A 19,562-nucleotide genomic window follows, 5' to 3' on the forward strand; every position below is an offset into this window, starting at 1 on the left:
AAGGGGCACGTCACCCGAAACAGAGGTGCGGGCACTTCCAGACAGTAACGGTGCCCGAACTAAGCAACATCATGAAGTATGAGCAGGAGGGAGCCAGGCATACACATCAAAATCAAACACAGAATGCTACTAACTACACTTCATAGGAAGAGCCAAGTTACCTTTTGATCCACGTTTCTCAAACTTGAAGAAAAAACTCTTCAAAGCTTCCAGACTTGTCTAAAATCATTATTCTGTGGAATACTTAACAAACATAAAAGCAGTAAAATACGTTTTATGCTTATAATGTATACAATTACAATTATTTGAATGCACAAATACCAACAAATCTACGAAATGAGTGACATTTCACTTGACACAATGAATTCAATGTGATCATGAAGTAGCTTACTGAGCCTCGTGTGAACCTGGTACTGGTTGCTACTAGCAGCTTCTGCTGAGCTGGTGGGTCCTGTCGTGTGCTGGGGACGGCTAAATTCGCCCAACACCTTTTTGAACTACTGTGAAACGGCAATCTTTCACTCAGCTCAAACATGTTACTGACATTTTCACCTCTGTTCGTTTCTCAGTATCTAAAAGCAGTGCTACTTGGCACCAATACAAACACAATTGCAGATGCTGACATCTTAAGACTATTTAGTTAGATTTCAGGTGTTTGGAAACAATTGAATTTTTTAAATTACCATCGAAATGAAAACTAAAAGGTAAAATCCTTGTAGAGAACCATGGCGTACTAATAAATCCCACCTGCTTAATCCCCCTCATCTTTTGGGGGCCGCCAGGCTCTGCAGCAGTTTAAATAACTGTACGCTATGGGTCACTGAACTCACACAGAAAGGCATTTTTGTGGTTAGCTTTTAGTACTATGTAAAACCAAATATCTCACTTTATTTCCTTTAAACCCTCAGCCCACATGACTTCCAGTTAAGATGCCACAGTAACTTCACTCTTTGATGGATCCTCTCTACTCCAAACACAGCAACAAGAGAGGAAACATAAGAAGATGAAACTAAAAGGATGCAGGCAAGATCAAAAATCATATAACCATTTCTGTGAAATCGATAAGGGGCAGAAACTTAAAGAGGTAAGTCCTCAAAGTTAAAGCCGTGAGCCTCCCAAGGTCAGGATCCAAAAATAGGCACCGAAACTGGAAGTATGAATCCTACGAGGCTTTGAGGCTAAACATAGCCTACGAAGGACAGAGTGAGACTAAGTTAGAGTCCCTCCTTGGAGGCAGGGTCAAAGGTGATAGGTAGAGGAGGGCTCCCCCATTCCTGAAAGAAGGCTGGCAGCTTTTTGTTTCCTATGAAGGGGTGGCCTAGGGAGGAGGATGGGACACAGGCCAGCCAGCGACCAGGACCTTAATGAAGCAGCCTGTGATTGCCCAAGAAACTGAGGAACCACTGCGGTTCTGGACTAGGGTCCCACGTGAAGCCAGGCAGAAACAACTATAAAACTGCTAACCAGGGAAAAGTGAGCAGGGAGGGAAAAGGAGTGGTGGAAAATAAATAAATGAAAATAATAAAAAATATGTCTTATTTAAACCATGCCAATCAACCCAAGTTCTAAAATAGATGAAGAAATCTAATGCCAGTACAGACAACTAACAAAATCAGCCATCACATCACTAATTTACTTCATATGAAATTAATATTATAAAAAGTCCAACAAAATAAGTATATTCAGATAATTTTAAAATAATAAGAAATTATAAAAAAAAGGGCAGAATTAAAACGAGATGCTTTAAAAAGAATCAATTGGAAATTATGTAAATGAAGACTACAGTCATTGCAATTAAAAGCTCAGATACTTTGGACAGCACTGAAGAAAAAACTAGTAAATTTGAAGATAATACTAATGAATTCAGAACGAAAAGAAGAAAAATATGAAAGAGCAGTTAAGAAACATGAAGGATAGCTCCACAAACATCTAGGAGGCATTACAGCAAAAGAAAGTGAAGAGAATGGAAAAAAAAGCAATATTTAAAGAGAGAGCTAGCTAAGACTATTGAAAGAGATAAACTAAGAATGTCCAAAAATAGACAAGTTCTCAGATTAAAAGTACATTCTAAATATGGAGAAAGATAATTTAAATAAACAAATAAGCAGATCATTAAATCACTCAATTTTGAAAATCCACACAAACTAAAATACTAATTTCTTTTCTTTGTTTTAATTTCAAAAGCTACCAGAGAGCACCGTGAACGTCCATGGACTTGCTGGGTCCCACCCAGCTGAGCTCACTGAGACCCGGCAGCCTGCAGAGGAAACAGGGGATGAGCCGCTCACAACGTCAGCCAGACTGCACAAGTCCCACGAGCATTCCCCTCGTCCTTAACAGTTGGTGGATACATGGTAAAGGAACTATCTGTCACAGTAGAGACAACCCCAAGATATTTCCTGAAAAAGCAGTTCCCTAAATGTTTACAGCAACTTCTGGCAGCAAGAGATTTGTCCATCCTGGAATTGATACCCAGGTCTGGATTTAAACTTCTCTTCCTTGCCCCCCAAGCTTTTACTGGCAGCAGCACATGTGGACATTACTGAGTGCCGTGTTCAGCATCATGGCTTCAGAACCAACTTCAGACCCAGAAACTCAGTGCATAGTAAAGAAGGGAGGAAAGGGGCTGATGCCGGCAGGGTTCACCGTCAGCTCCAGTTATTGGCAACTGCCATTTGAACTCACAGTTTTTCATCTCTATTCCCTCATCACTTACAATTTTCTCTACCACATGTTATTTCATTGCACTGCATCTTCTCTGAAGGTAAAGGAAAAGAAAACATAAAGAAACAAGAATGACAGATTGAGTTATCTGGACAGGAACTTGGAGGATCACAGATGATTTCCAACAGAAAAAAAAATGGTCTCAGAAAACTGGAAACGCACAACACACGTCGTAATTGTTCAGATAAAGATTAAAGCCACATTTTAAAAAAGCAAGGGAAAAAATAGGTTTGTAAACCTCTCATTTAGGTTCCCCTGGAAAGCAGAGCTCAAACAAGCTAGAGAAGGTTAAGACCAGAATCACCTCATTTCCAGACAGAGAACTCTCTCACCAAACCCACCCAGGTGATGCCACCAAAATTGTACACCCAAGGGAATGGATAGGCAAAGAGTCCCTAGAACCAGCCACCATAGTTTCAAAACCTTTCTAAAAACTGCTATGCTATGGCACAAGAGCACCACCTACTGAAATACTTCCAAGGGACAACTTAACCCATTCACTGAAAAACGGCTACATACCCACCTCTACCCAACTGACCACCTTGGCTTCAGAAAAATCTAACTGTGGAGGGATGACTTCAAATCATTTCAACCTAACTGGCTATTTCTTTTTCTTTTACAACTAAGGCCTTTGCCAAGACCTCCTGAAAAAGGAACACCATGCCTCCTTCTTGTATCCCCCACTTTTTCTTTAATAACTGCAGTAAAACAAGTCTTACTGCTGCTAACGTCCTCTTCCCTCCCTACACAGCTTCAGATATTTTAGTGAATACTGCTGTATCTAGAGTTCATCCCTGCCTTCTTTTCCAACGGGCAGAGAAAAACTCAAGGAGAGGAGCTGGAGTAGTTTCATGGGTCTGGGAAGGATATGTATAGTCAAATTTTAAGCCTTACAAGGCACAGTAGTAAGATGGGGGAATTGTGCTTTTTCAAACTCATTTCAAGATCATTACAATAATCCCCTCCCCTCAGGAGCTTAAAATAAACACAGAGGTTCTAGACCAGCCAAGTTGGAGACCAAATGAAATACTGGTAAAACAGAATAAAGACGAAAACACAGGGAGAGACAATTTATGGGCATTATAAGTAACATCAGGTAGAAGTGATTATTTCTGCTATGCTGTATACACACAGAACACAACTAAAGCCAGGGTCCTTGCTGGAGCCCTCCATGGCTTCCGTGAAGCTCCTAGGTATTGCCAATTACAAAAACCTGACAGATTCACTTGAACAATTCACATAAATCCTAGGCCGTATGTCATTTAGCTTAGTTACATTTGAGTAGTCTGATGGGGACACTCCGTGAGCCACTGTACGTGTAACCTCTCCTGTGCCTCAGTCGTGAGGAAAACGCAGCGGCTCGTGTTTCTTCCCAGTCATGCTGCACACCTTCTCATCCAGGACCAGTCAGGGTTTCCATTACAGCCAGAGCACTCCCATGAAAATAGAGAGGTGATCCTCTCCACAGCGCAGTCAGGCAAGAAATAACACGTACCCCCAAAATATCAGTCACCTGATGCCTATAAAAGCACAAATTTGTTAATTTGGAAATCATAAAAACTTCAAAACAATAAATGTGTCTGTGTTCTATTTCAATTACTTCACAGGAAAAGAAAAACGATACTTTAAAAAATTCCAATCCCAGTTCTCTAGTGCATAAACAGCTAACTAATTGCTTAGTCTGTAGAACAGTCTGCTGATGCCCCAGGGCAAGGGGAAGAGGGCAGTGTCACAGGGAGGGGAAGTTCAAGTGGATGTGAAAACCTCGGGGAATAGACTTGTTGGGAAAGAATGAGCTTATAGAGAGCAAATTCTAAGATACAGAGCAACTTCTGATTGACATAAGTAAAGAGGGGAAAAAAAAGAAAAAAACCCAACCTGGGATTGATAGGCTCATAGTTTTTAAAAAGTGCATAATACTGGGTTATAGTTGTCTGATATAAAAGACTATAATAGTAGAAAATAACTACTAGGGATCTAGCAAAAATGTAGTAAGCCTGCTAGATTTGACCTAGTGTGGGCCCTCATTAGAATTTCAGTGAAGCAGACATCTGCAGGTAACCTGCCCAGCACACATTCTCTGCCTTCCTCTTCTTAACAAGACCTGAAATTTCCTAGCCAGAAGATTTTGGTGAAACAAAAATGGGCTCCGATTGTGTCAAAGCAGTGGTTCTCAATCAAGGGCAATCCTGACCCACAGGGTACCTCTGACAATGTTTGACAACACTTGGTTGTCATGACTAAGGGAGGGTGCTACTGGCATCCAGCGGGCGGGCAGAGGGCAGGGATGCTACTGAACATTCCACACTGAAAACTTATCTGGCCCTTACTGTCACTCCCTCAGCCGTGCTACAAGGAGCTACTGGAAAAAGACTCTCTTCACCAAGTGTGAAAGAAACAAGAGCTCTAGCTGCTGGACATCACCTCCCACCATGAGGAAGCCAGCCAGAGGACGAAGCATGGGAGGCAAACACAGAGTTCAGGTGATGACTTCTTGCCATAGGGCTCTTAAAAAGATATACCGGGGCGGCCGGATGGCTCAGTTGGTTAGAGTGTGAGCTCTCAACAAGGTTGCCGGTTCGATTCCTGCATGGAATGGTGGGCTGCACCCCTGCAACTAAAGATTGAAAATGCCAACTGTACTTGGAGCTGAGCTGCGCCCCCCACAACTAGATTGAAGGACAATGACAAGGAGCTGATGGGCCCTGGAGAAGCACACTGTCCCCCAATATTCCCCCGCCACCACACAAGAAAAAGATATACCACTTTTGGGACAATGACTCATTATTCACCGTCACTAAATGACATTTTCATCACACAGCACACTAAGTAAATCACTATAATATATTTCAACCTGGTTTCAGATCAAGAACAGACTCACTACTTTACTTGCAGTTTCTTGTCAAGACTAGCATATGGAACAAAAAGATTTTTAAAAATGGTTCAAACATCCTATCTCATCTGTCGTAGGCTAAATGGTGCCCCCCCAAAAAAAAAATATATGTCCATGTCCTAATCCCCAGAACCTGTGACTACTACCTCAAGGAGTGAATTCATATTCACCTTGTATGTCAAAACATATGATTAAGTTAGGATCTTGGGAAGAGGTACTTATCCTGGGTTATCAGGGTAGGCCAGAAACCCAATCACGTGTATCCCGATGGGAAAGGGAGCAGGAGTTTGGAGACAGACACACAGAGGAGGAAGCAAGGGGAAGACAGGCCACAAGTGCTGTGGCCACAAGCCCAGGAATGACTTGCTGGCAGCCGCCAGAAGAAGCTGGAAGAGGAAAGGACCAGATTCTCCCCTAGCGTCCCCAGAGGGAGCTCAGCATTGCCAGATTTTGGACTTCTAACTCCAGAACTGTAAGAAAATACATTTCTGTTGTTTTAAGTCACTAAGTTTGTAGTAATTTGTCACAGCAACCTCAGGAAACTAATACAGCTTCCTTTAAGTAAGTATATCAATTGCAGGCCACAAGAAGGGAACTAAACTTACATCTTTTTTTTTTTTTTTGGACCCAAAGATTCCTCTTCTACAGAGATACCAAAGATTTCCACACCAGGAGTTACTTCTACTGTCAAATTCCTGAAGGGAAAAGAAAAATGATTGTTAAGCGTTCCGATACTGAATGCACGCCTGAAAGCCCATCACCTGGCTCTCCACCATCTTCTAAATACCGACTCCCCTTCTTCATCTATCCCCACATCCTGTCAGCCCTTCTCTTTCTTCTTTATTGAGGCAACAAAGTAACATTTTATTATATTTTACATTCAAACTGTATTTATTAATTTTCAAACTATTGTTTACTACTTATATAAAAATGTCTACATTGCTCAGTGACATAGTTTTCTATTCCTGGAAAATGCTTGGGTATCTTGGGAACACATCATAACTTTTCCCATTAAAATTAACAGAAATAATTTTTTCTTTACTAGCTTTTCACTTAGTGACAGGTTTTATAGGAATTAAATTCATTAAGTAAAGAATAGGTATATTTATTTCATCTATAGCAAATGCCTGGTAAGTAGCTTGATTTCTTCACCCTCTTTGTTAATGCCTTGCCAAGAATATCATATGATACAGAAAGATTTTTAAAAATGATTCAAACATGCCATCTCATCAATAGTAAAGTAAATGGTGACACCCCTGCCCCCCAATATATGTCCACATCCTAATCCCTGGAACCTGTTAATATTACCGTTATGGAGTACAGGAGCTATAGGTTGGAAATCAGTGATCCAGCCCCCCACTTTCACCTCACAGAAGAGGTAAGAGGGTGCAGAGTGATGAAGTACCCTCCTTAGACAGACCATCCACCTGGTTGGAATCCCAGCAAGAACAGAATCCAAGTCTCCTAGGCAGAGCACAGAGGATGTTTAGGGCAATGAAATTATTTTGTATGACACTATTATGGTGGATACATGTCTTTATACTTTTCTCCAAACCCCCAGAATGTACCACATCAAGAAGGAACCCTGAGGTAAATGATGGATTTTGGATGATTATGATTTGTCACTGTCGATTCATCAATTGTAATAAATGTTCCACCTGGTACAGGGTACTGATAGGAGGAGACTGTGTCAGTGCGGGGGAAGGGGACACATGCGAACTGCGTACTTTCCACTCAATTTTGCTCTGAAGCTAAAACTGCTCTTTAAAAAAAAAGGTCTATTTAAAATGAAAAGGCCATGGTGACGGGAGCAACCTTGGCCTAACAAAACTAAAACCTACTCTAGACACTCTGAGCATAAAGATCAGAAACAGCAAGAGCAGAGTAAGGCAAGAATGGATCTCAATTACATCTGGCAGCAGCTGCAGCCCTCACACCCTATATAATAAAATTAAGCAGTTCCCTGAGTTACAATTTCATAACTTCAGACATCCAGATACTTGGTTTCTCCAGACAGAGAAGATAATTCCTGTTGGTTGTACTATGAGGTATTATCTGCTTCCAAGTCTAGTGCGTGAACTCCTCAACACCTGGAAATTAAATACAAAGCTTTTATTGGGTCTCCCCCTAACTCTACCCCCAAGATAATATTCATTTACAGTGTCAACTAAGAATTTCATAGGGGAGATCTCCTCTTACATAAACGAAGTTTTTATTGCTGGGTTCGTTCTTGAAGAAGTTTTCATCTCGACTTAGTCTGCAGGATATTCTAACAGTACCATACGGCTTCTGGTATTAATGCCATGGGCCAACTTTTCCTTAAACCTTTCCTCTGACACATACTCCTCTTCCTGTCAGGTAACCTCAAGAAACCTCAAGGTAACCTCAAGAAACACTTGATTAGGTATGTATGTACCTAGCCTGTCTTAATAAAGTGCTACTGCTCATTCCTTGTCACACCCCAAGAATTGTATCTTTGGTCTGCCAATCCTCAAAAGGTTTAACTGTATCCATTGGGGTGGGATCTCAAAAAATATATATCAAAGAACAAGTAGGAGTCCTTTTGCCTACCAATGTAGGTACTGAGCTTGAAAATATTTTCCACTAGCTTAAAAAGCATAATTGTAACCTTTAATTAAAGCTAAGTTTTGAGAAAAAACTAGTCCATACATAATTACTTTTGTTTACGTTTTCATCTTTTGTTTCTATGCCTCTTTCTCTATGGTATAAATTTCCTCCTGTAAGCATTTGGGAAGAAAGATGTTATGAAAGCACAAAATGTTTACATGGTGTTCCCTGGCTTGTACCCTTCATTTTCATTGGAAAAAAGAAGTTTACCAAGTCATACTTTTATTCATCTAAAAAACACTTCACAAGCATTAGTAATGAAGTATTTATAGGGACTCTACAATCAAAGGGTTCAGGAGTCAAGAGAGGTTTCTAAGTGTGCTGTAAAGTCTCTTAGGGCATCACAGTAAACTGTAACTTCTATAACACTCTGAGAAGTCCAACATTCACACGGTCATTCAACAAATATTCAACAAGTGCCTACTGTGTGCCAAGCACTGTGCCAGAGCTTCGTGGTAAAAGGTCAATCTCAGACACAGTCCCTTAGTCGGGAGGGTGTTTTTCAAATTGCAAGTTGTGGAATCAATTAAGTGGATAGCAACCAAGTATTACTTTTTAATGAAGACAGAATGGAAAACATCATAGCCTATCACACATAGAAAGAGTAGATGCTGTTTGGTGAAACTTTTGTGAAAAACAATGTATGTGTGTTCTAAGTAGGATATAAAGTAGATTTCTCATTGTGGAACATACTCAAAATATTTTAGAAAATCCTGCTCTAGGAGAAGAAATGTATTACACTAGAAATGATAATAAAATATAAAGCGTTATAAAAGAATACTATGAGAGTATCAAAGAACATTTCTAAAACTTTTTTGAGCCTAAACATGTCATCACTTTACACTAGTTAAAAATCTATAGGAAGAGGGGATGAACCTCCAGCATGACAGTGTGAGGACCTCAGCTGATCTGCTCCCCAGGGAAACTGGTGAAAATTATTAAAACAATAACCATTTAAAGCCTCTGGAAATGATCCCAAGGGCAGACAGCACATGAAAAAAATAATATTCATGAAAACTTAGCAAGTACGGAGAGTCTGTGGCATTGAACCACGGCCACTCCCTATCCGTGTCCTCTCAACGTAGCAAGACTCCATTTTAGCAACTAGCGGAGCTCCACAGCTGGGTGTGGTCAGAGAAGAAAGCCCTACTAGTGTCACTGTCATTCCAGGGTGACGATGGCATACCCAAAGCCGCTGAGGAGCAACATTAGAAGCTGCACACTGAGAGGTGAAACAGGCCAGCTCCTTTAAAGAAATAAACAAGCAAATAACATAACAACCCCCAGAAGGTGGGTGGGTGGAGGACTAGTGTCCAGAGCTACACTATATTATCTAAAACGTCCAGTTTCCAACAAAAAAATTATGAGGAAGGCAAACAAATGGGAAAGTATGACCCATACACCAGAAAAAAAGCAGGCAACAGAAACTGCCTGTGAGAGCAATCAGATATTGGATTTCTCATAAAAAGATTTCAAAGTAACAGTTATAAATATGTCCTCAGAACTAAATAAAAACATGATTAAAGAAGTGAAAAAAGGTACGATGACAATGTTGTATCAGTAAACTGACAGAAACTATAAAAAAAAGGAACAAGTGGAAATTCTGAAGTTGAAAAGTGTAACAGGGCATGGAGGGAACTGTCTAGAGTAGGTTAATAGTAGTGGCTCAATAGTAGGTATGAACTGACAGAAGAATAAGCAAATGTTAAAATATAGATAGTATGGATGTATATAATTATGCATATGATGTCTGTTGGGACTAAAAAATACAAAAATGTAAGATAACGTGATATATTTTCAAATACCCATGCAAATGAGGTGTATGGGAGCAAAGCTGTGTTGGGCTAAGGAAATAACTACATATGGTAAAGTAATATTTATAACAACATACTGTTGGTTTTATAACATTAAAAGATGGAATATGTGTAACAATAATGTCACAAAACGAGGTGAGGCAGAAGGGAATAGAGCTATACAGGATTAAACATATAGCTATATATATCACTAGAATTAAGCTAGTATAAACCTGAAGTTGATTCTGATAAATTAAATTGTACATGGTAATCCCTAGAGCAACCACTGAAAAAACAATACTCTGAAAATATAGTGAAAACATCATTAAAGAAATTAAGATGCTACATTAGAAAAATATTCACTTATTGTAAAAGAACACAATAAAAGAGCAACAAACAAAAAAGACAAGACATATAGAAAACAAAAAATAAAATGGCAGACATAAATCCAAGTATATCAATAATACCATTGAATGTGAGAGTAATAAATTATCCAACCAAAAGAGAGATTATGTGACTTATATTATATTAAAAAATAACTGATTATACGCTCTCAACAGGAGACATACTTTATATTCAAAGATGCAAACAGCTTGAAAGTAAAAGAATGAGAAAAGAGGTATCATGCAAACATACAAAAACAAGAAAGTTGGCGTCGCTATACTGACATCACAAAAAATGTTACTAGAGATAAAGAGGGCTATTTTATAATGATAAAATGGTCAATCCATGAGGAAGATATAACAATTTTAAACATATGTGTACCAAAAAACAGAACAAAATAAAGAAAAGCTGATAGAAATGGAGAAATAATAGTCACTTTAATGTTAATAGTTGAAGACTTCAAAACTCTGCTTTCAATAATGAATAGCATAACTAGACAGATCAACAAATAAGTAGAAGACTTAATACTATAAACCAACTAGACCTAACAGACATCTATAGCTATCTCCACTCCACAATAGAATATGTGTATACATTCTTCTCAGGGTCACAGGGAACATTCTCCGTTCTCCAGGATAGACCACATGCTAGGCCATTTAAAAAAGAACATATAACTGGATATGTATTTTTAAATGGATACTTATATTTAAATGGATAGATAATATAAGGAATGTTCTCTGAACACAAAGGAATGAAATTAGAAATCAGTAGTGGGAAAAATTGGGGGAAATTCACAAATATATGGAAATTAAACAAGGTACTGCTAAATAACCAATATGTCAAAAAAAGAGGGAAATTAAACAATGCTTGGAAATGAATGAAAATAAAGACACAACATATCAAAACTTATGGGATGAGCTAAAGCAGAGCTTAGAGGAAAATTTATAGCTGTGATTGCCTATATTAAGATTTCAAACCAAAAACATAATCTTCCAGCTTAAGACACTAAAAATAGATCAAACTACACCTAAATCAAGCAGAGATAAGGAAATAATAAAACTAGAGGAGATGTTGTAAGCAATAGACAAACAAACAACAAAATAGATAAAATCAACAAATACAAAAGTTGGTTCTTTGAAATAGCAACAAAACTAATAAATTTTTAGATGAACTGACCAAAAAAAAAAAAAAAGACTCAAATTACGAGAATCAAAAATAAACGAGGGGACGTTACTATTAACATTATGGAAATAAAAAAGGATTCAAAAAGAATACTATGAATAACACACCAGCAAATTAGATAACTTAGATGAAATAAACTAAATCCTAGAATGACACGAATTACCAAAACTAACTCAAGAAGACATAGACAAACTGAAAAGACCTATAACAAGAGATAAAATAAGTAATCAAAAAACTATCCACAAAGAAAAGCCCAGGACCAGATAACTTTACCAGTAAACTCTAGCAAACATTTTTTAAAAAACTAATACTAATTCTTCATAAACTCTTTCAAAAAGTATGAGAAAAAGGAATACTTCCCAACTCATTTTCTGAGGTCAGTATTACCAGCATACCAAAACAAGAACCAGACTTCAGAAGAAAACTATAGACCATTGTCTTTTTATGAATATGGACATAAAAATCTTCACCAAAATACTAGCAAACTAAATCCAGCAACATATGAAAAGAATTATACACCATAACCAAACAGATTTATCCCAGAAATGCAAGATTGGTTTGACATCTGAAAATCAATTAATATAATACATTATAGTAATAGAATAATTAAAATCACATGATCGTCTCAATAGATGCAGAAAAACTGTGTGATGAAATCCAACACCCTTTCATGATAAAAACACTCAACAAGCTAGGAGTAGAAAGAACTTCTTCAACCTAATAAAGGACATTTGCAAAAAGAAAAACACAACTGATCTCATACTTAATGGTTAAAGAATGGATGCTTCCTCCTAATATCAGGAACAAGATAAGGATGTTCACCTTCACCACTTCTATTTAACATTGTACTAGCGTTTCTACCTAGCGCAAACAGGCAAGAAAAATAAATAAAAGGTACCCAGATAGAAATGGAAGAAGTAAAACTATCTCTTTTTGTAGATGATATGATCTCATATATAGAAAATCTTAACCAATCCACAAAAGAAAAACTATTAGAATAAATGAGTTAGCAAGTCTGCAGGATACAAGATCTATACACAAAAGTCAATGAACAATCTAAAAATGAAATCAGAAAAACAATTCCATTTATAATAGAATCAAAAAAAAATTAAAATTTAGGAATAAATTTAACAAAAGAAGAGCAAGGTTTATACTCTGAAAACTATAAAATACTGATGGAAGAAATTCAAATAAGATCTAAATAATTGGGAAAATATCCCATGTTCATGGATTACATGAGTTAACATTGTTAATTAAGATGGCACTACTCCACAAATTGATCTACAGATTCAATGCAATCCCTATCAGAATCCCAGCTGACTTCTTTTTAAAATTTGACAAGCTGATTCTAAAATTCATACGGAATTTCAAGAGACCTAGAGTAGATAAAAACAATTTCGAAAAACTAAAGAGTGGAGGATTCACACACCCTGATTTCAAAACTTACTACAAAACAACAGTAATCAAGGCAGTATGGCAGTAGCACATAGCCCAAAAGAGATCAATGACTGAGAGTCCAGAAATAAGCCCATTCATCTATAGCCAAATGATTTTCAACAAGGACGCCAAAAATATCCAATGACAAAAAGAACAGTCTTTTCAACAAATGGTGCCGGGACAAAGAGATAGCCATATGCCAAAGAACAAAGTTGGACCCTTATCTCACACCGTATCTAAATGGATCAAAGACCTAGGTGCAAAGCTAAAATTAGAAAAAAACTTAGAATAAAATATAGGTGTAAGTTTTCATGATCTCGGATTTGGTGAAGGTTTTTTAAATATGACACGAAAAGCAAATGCAACAAATGAAAAAATAAATTGGACTGCATAAAAATTAAAAACGTTTGTGCTACAAAGGACACCCTCAAGAAAGTGAGAAGAAAACCTATATAGTGGGAGAAAATATATGCAAATCATATGTCTGATAAGGGACCTGTACCAGAAATATACAACAAACAGCTTAATAATAAAGAGTAGTAACCCAATTTTAAAATGTGCAAAGGATCAGAATAGACAGTTCCCTAAGAAAGACATACAAATGGCCAATAAGCTCCTGAAAAGATATTAGCATCATTAGTCATCAGAGAAATGCAAACCCAAAACACAACAAACTACCACTTCCCACCTACAAGTCAAGGTTAGAATAAAAAATCAGGTAATAACAAGTATTGGCAAGGATGTGGAGAAAGAAGAATTGTCACACAATGCTGACAGGAATGTGATGATGCAATTGCTTTGGAAAACACTGTCAGTTCCTGAAAAGATTAGATATAAACACATGACCTAGCAATTACATTTCTAGATATACACCCAACAGAACTGAAAATACCCATTCATATAAAAAACATACATAAATGTTTATTTTATTTAAAATAGCCAAAAACTGTACCCAATCCAAATGTCCATCGATTGATAAATGCATAAATGAAATGTGGTATATTCACACAATGGTATGTTATTCAGCAATAAACTAGAATGAAGTACTGATACATTCTACAACATGGATGAAACCTAAAAACATGCTAAGTGAAAGGAGCCAGTCATAAAGACCACATATTACACTATTCCATTGATATGAAATGTCCAGAATAGATAAATCTTTAAAAACAGAAAGTAGATTGGTACTTGCCTAAGGCTGGGATAGGAAAATGGTGAGTGACTGCTAATGGGTATGGGGTTTCTTTCTGGGATGATGAAAATATTCTAAAATTAGGTTGCACTGATGGTAGCCCAACTCTGTGAATAAAATAAACTACACTGAATGTATGTTTTAAGTGGAAGAATTTATGGTATTTGAAGTATATCTCAATAAAGTCATTAAATACTATAGGAAAGCATTTGTAGAATACTACTTTAAGAAACAATGCCCTAGTTGCATTTGTATACATCAATAATAAACTATCAGAAAGATAATTTTTTTAAAAAATCCCATTACAATTGCTTCAAAAACAATAAAATACCTAGGAATAAATTTAACCAAAGAAGTGAAAGGCCTGTACTCAGAAAATTATAAGACACTGGCAAGAAAAATCAAAGAAGATACAAATAAATAGACACACGTACCATGCTTATGGATAGGAAGAATTAATATAGATAAAATGTCAATACTGCCTAAGGTAATATACAGATTCAACGCAGTTCCTATCAAACTACCAATGACATTTTTCGCAAAAATAGAATATGTAGTCCTAAAATTTATATGGAACCAAAAAAAGACCCTGAATAACAGCAGCAATCTTAAGAAATAAGAACAAAGTGGGAGGTATCACACTACCTGACATCAAATCAGACTACAAGGCTATAGTAATCAAAAGAGTATGGTACTGGCATAAAAACAGACACATAGATCAGTGGAACAGAATAGTCAGAAATAAATCCATTCCTATATGGTCATTTAATCTATGACAATGGAAACAAGAACTTACACTGGGGTAAAGGCAGTCTATCCAATAAATGGTGTTGGGAAAACTGGACTGACACATACAAAAAAATGAAGATGAACCACCTCCTTACGCCATATATGAGAATAAATTCAAAATGGATTAAAGACTTAAAAGTAAGATCCAAAACCGTAAAACTCCTAGAAGAAAATATAGGAAGTAAACTTACAGACATTACCCGGAGTAATATTTTTACTGGTATATTCCCTCAGGCAAGGGAAGTTAAAGAAAAAATAAACATATGGGATTACATCAAACTTAAAAGCTTTTTCACAGCAAAGGAAACCATCAATAAAACAAAAAGGCATCCTACTGAATGGGAGAAGATATTTGTCAACAATACTTCTGATAAGGGATTAATATCCAAAATGTATAAAATACTCATTCAACTCTACACCAAAAACAATCCAATTTAAAAATGGGTAGAGGACATGAAGAAACATTTCTCTAAAGAGGACATACAGATGGCCAACAGACATGAAAAAATGCTCAACCTCACTAATCACATTAGAGAAATGTAAATAAAAACCACAATGAGATACCACCTCACTCCGGTCAGAATGGCTATCAGCAATAAATCAACAAACAACAAGTGTTGGCAAAGTTGTGGAGAAAAGAGAACCCTCATGCACTGTTGATGAGACTGCAGATTGGTGCCACCACTATGGAAATCAGTATGAAGGTATCTCAAAAAACTCGAAATGGAACTACCTTATGACCCAGCAATTCCATACTTAGGTATCTATCCAGAGAAATCCAAAACACTAATTCGAAAAAATATATGCACCCTTGTTTATTGCAGCACTATTCACAATAGCCAAGACATGGAAACAACAAAAATGCCCATTGGTACATGACTGGATTAAGAAACTGTGGTACATTTATACAATGGAGTATTAGGCAGCCATAAAGAATAAAATGTTACCATTTGTAACGATATGGATGGACCTAGAGAACATTATGCTAAGTGAAATAAGTCAGACAAAGACAAATACCATATAATCTCACTTATATGTGGAATCTAAAGAACAGAATAAATGAACAAACTAATCAGAAATAGTCTCAGAGACATAGAGGAAAAACTGAGGGTTGCTAGATGGGAGGGGGGTGGGAACAAGGGGGAAGGTGAAGGGATTAGAAAGCACATTGGTAACCACAAGATGACCATGGGGATACAAAAGTCAATTTGGGGAATATAATCAAAAATGTTGTAAAGATTTGTAGGGTATCAGATGGGCACTTATTTAGGAGACCACTTCAGGGACGGCGTAGATACCTGACCACTGCGCTGTACACCTGAAGCTGAAGCTGAATAATATTGAATGTCAACTATAATTTAATATATATACAGTCATGGGATATGGAGTACAGCACAGGGAATAGAGTCAGTGGAACTGTAACAGCTATACACTATGTCAGAGGGGTAGTCGATTGGGGGAAGGGAGTTATACTTTGTGAGGGGTGTAAATGTCTATTACATTGTTTTATACACCCGAAACTAATAAAATGAGAAAGAGAGAAAGAGAGAATGAAAGAATGAAAGAAAGAGAGAAGGAGAGAGAGAGAGAGAGAGAGAGAGAGAGAGAGAGAGAGAGAGAATTAACTTTAAGGGTTAATAGCTTAAGGGTTTATACTGGAATCACAGAAAGATGAAGGCTTTTTTTTTTTCTTCCCCTGTCCTTCTTCTGCCCCTCCCATCCCCCATCCAGTTCAAGCCCGTTGTTTCTCAGTCTAGTTGTGTAGGACACAGCTCCCTGGCCCATGCTGGTATTATGAGCCTTGCGCTCCCCCCCCTCCCCCGCTGAGGCCGTGGGTCACCAGTCGTCGGGTGGGCCGCTCACAGCGGCTCACGGCTCACGGCAGCTCTCCCCGGCTGCTCACGCTGACGACCGGCTGCTCGTGGCAGCACACAGCAGCCCACGGCAGTCCACGGCCTCTCACGCTGGCTGCCAACCACTCACGCTTGAAGGCTTTTGCTTTAATGACTCTCCTAAACAAGGAACCATTTCTGGTCCACTTGGTATTAGAATCAAAGAGTTTTCGGCCCAAGTTTGCCTAGTTATAAACCTGTGAGACACAAAATTAGGTATTCCAGGACCAACTCAGGGACCCATTCTAGGCTAAATATAGGGACTTGGTTCATTCCATCAACTAAAACCCTGGGCTCACACTAGAATAGGCTGCGTGATAAACCCCAAATTCTCACAGAATCCTGAAGGTCACCATATTTTGGACGGAAACAAGTAAGAACTAAGAACAAATCCTCAATATTATATTACTTCTTTAAACTTCCTTAAATTTTAAAGTCAGATGAAAAAAACCCTGCAAAACTATTATTTTCTGAATTATGTTTATTTTTATTATACTGACTTTTTGCTAATACCTCCAACCAACTCCATGAAAATTTAAAGTGGTTAACATTTACCCATCCAATTAAGTGATATAAAATATAACCTAAGGCAAATGGATGGGGGAAAAAAAAAACAGGACGAAGATGTGCTGATCCCTAGAATTTGTGATTATGTACCACACATGGCAAGAGAGGCTTTGCAGATGTGATGAAACAAAGGATCTTGAGATGCGAAAATTATTCTGTATTACCCAGGTGGCCCCAGTACACGGGCCCTTGTAAGGGAATGAGGGAGGCAGGAGAGTACTAAAAGATGTGACGATGACAGCGGAGGTGGGCGTGATGAGGTGGGGCCAAATGCCAAAAAACGAGGTGGCCTCTAGAAGCTGGAGAAGGCAAGGACACAGGCTCCCCTGAGGCTCGAGGGGAACGCACCCTTGCCAACAACCTGATCACAGCCCAGTGAGGCTGATTTCGGACTTCTGCGCGCCATAGCATCAGACAAGAAATCTGTGTGGTTTTATGCCACTAAATCTGTAGGAATCCATTACAGAAGCAATGCGAAACTAATCCAGGTTAGCAAAAAAAATGCATCCTGATGGCCAGTGGTCAGCACCAATTGGTACTGTATTTTTCTGTGGTCAACTCAAGACTGGCAAACAAATGACTCAATTTGACCAAAATATAAAGACAAATCAGTTGTAACGGAGAAGCATACGTTCCTCGTATTCTTTCCAAGGAGAAATCTCTCTCTTAGGCTGTTTATAAAAAGATATTTCGCCTACTCAGGTAACGGGTAATATACCTTTATACTCAGAATTTCCAATTTTAAAATGTTCCAATAAATGGTTTATCTTCAGATTGCTCTATGCTATTCAGTACATATCTACCACTCATTCTCACATTCTTTCTCCTTGGCAACAAACCTCTTCATTTATTTCACTTTCTCCCAGATATCACAATATTTCTTCCTCTGTATAGGAAGGACCCTAATTTTTTTCACTTTCCTCCTTGTTCCTTAGCTCAAAATCTTTAGTTTCTCTCATTATATGTATAGAAGGGAAATAAGGGAGAGAGTCTTAAAATTCAAAGAAAAGGACAATCTCTGCCACATCAAGTTGGACACAGGGCTGTGGACCTGGGTTACCATTAATTAAAAACATCAGTTCTTAACAAAGTGTCACCCACAAATCAACAGCCAAATATGTGGTATATCAACAGCACATGAAAAACAGTGAACCTGTCAGCAATTCTTATGTATAAGGAATATAGTTTAATTTTAATATTTTTAGAGATGACCTTTTTACAAACATTTTTTATGAGCAAAGTCCAAAAATTATTCCAAAGTGTTCAAACAATCAAATAATCATTTTCAACACATTAGAGTACAGAAGGGAAAAACTAACTAGATTTACCTTTCATTAAAAAGAAGGAAATGAGATAAAACTGATCTCACTTTGTATGTTACCCAATTTCAAGAGTGGCCTGTACAAATAATTAAATCATAAAATCATAGTTTTTGAACCAGAAACAACTTTAGGGATTGTCTAAACTCAAATTCCCTAGTTCACAGATAAAGAGACTCAGAGCCTATACTGTGAACAGTCACTGATCCAACTAAACCTAGAAAGACATGACACAAAGCCATGTGTTATAGAGCAGTAAAACCACACTGAAGAGAGGGAGAAGCTTTGGCCATGCCACGCTTCTAGTCTTTAGTCGAGATTACCGGTCTTCAATTTGACATCCACTTCCACTGAGAACAGACAGTACAGAGATTATCTAAGAAGTAGCCAGTCACAATTACTTTTAAGGTCAATTTCTGCATCTTTAATTTTCTAAGGTACTCTGTCTTACTCCGATCGGGCTGCTATTACAAAATACCACAAACTGACTAGCTTATAAATACCAGAAATTTATTTCTTAACAGTTCTTGAGACTGGGAAGTCCAAGATCAAGGTGCCACAGATTGAGTATCTAGTAGAGACCTGCTTCCTAGTTCATAGGCCGCCATGGTTTTGCGCTGTCTTTGTGCACTGGAAGAGGCTAGGGGGCCCTTTGGGGCCTCTTTTACAAGGTACTAATCCCACCATGAAGGCTCCACCCTCATGACCTAAACTCCTCCCAAAGGCCCCACCTCCTAGTACCTTCACTTTGGGGATTAGGTT

At 37.9% G+C, this 19,562-nt stretch overlaps 1 protein-coding gene across 2 annotated transcripts in view; it reads right to left on the reverse strand.

Annotated features, from left to right (window-relative positions):
* Positions 1–19,562, reverse strand: part of FANCC (FA complementation group C) — a 256,980-nt gene that overhangs the window by 188,833 nt on the left and 48,585 nt on the right. Inside the window, exons 1-2 of one of the 2 annotated variants that reach the window (XM_081066808.1) lie at positions 6,926–9,599; positions 6,223–6,312 (exon numbers count right to left, since the gene is read on the reverse strand). The exons of the other annotated variant lie outside the window; for it this stretch is intronic. The gene's annotated coding sequence lies outside the window, so the exon portion shown is untranslated. Of the gene's footprint in view, positions 1–6,222; positions 6,313–6,925; positions 9,600–19,562 lie in introns of those variants that run through there. 2 annotated transcript variants of the gene reach the window in all.

Source organism: Rhinolophus hipposideros (genome assembly GCF_964194185.1).
Source record: "Rhinolophus hipposideros genome assembly, chromosome: 11".
NCBI classification, from domain to species: Eukaryota; Metazoa; Chordata; class Mammalia; order Chiroptera; family Rhinolophidae; genus Rhinolophus; species Rhinolophus hipposideros.